This window comes from Chinchilla lanigera, unplaced genomic scaffold, assembly GCF_000276665.1.
Source record: "Chinchilla lanigera isolate Chin_1 unplaced genomic scaffold, ChiLan1.0 scaffold00096, whole genome shotgun sequence".
NCBI lineage: Eukaryota > Metazoa > Chordata > Mammalia > Rodentia > Chinchillidae > Chinchilla > Chinchilla lanigera.
The window spans coordinates 1540556-1540786 of NW_004955497.1; the positions used below are offsets into that span (position 1 = coordinate 1540556).

General features: G+C 75.8%; 1 protein-coding gene across 2 annotated transcripts in view; it reads right to left on the reverse strand.

Annotated features, from left to right (window-relative positions):
* The window catches only part of N6amt2 (N-6 adenine-specific DNA methyltransferase 2 (putative)), a 30932-nt gene extending 30701 nt beyond the window's left edge, over positions 1 to 231 (reverse strand). The window contains exon 1 of one of the 2 annotated variants that reach the window (XM_013505465.1): positions 141 to 231. The gene's annotated coding sequence lies outside the window, so the exon portion shown is untranslated. The remainder of the gene's footprint in view (positions 1 to 140) is intronic. The other variant, XM_005406311.2, reaches the window with a different exon arrangement.

Sequence of the window (231 nt, forward strand, 5' to 3'; positions counted from 1 at the left end):
GCCCGCCCCGCCCCGGCCTGCGCTCCTCACTGCACCCCTACTGCTGCCCCGAACGGAGAACGAGAGACAAACGAAAGCCGCACGACCGTCCCGAGACCGCGGAGGAGGAAGGCCGCGCGCGGGGCCCAGGCCGCACTCACCTGACGCGCGTGCGCAGGCGCCGGGAGCCCGGGCCGCGGGAACGCGAGTGCGCAGGCGCAGGGCGGGGGCGGGGCTAAGTCTTCTCCCGGA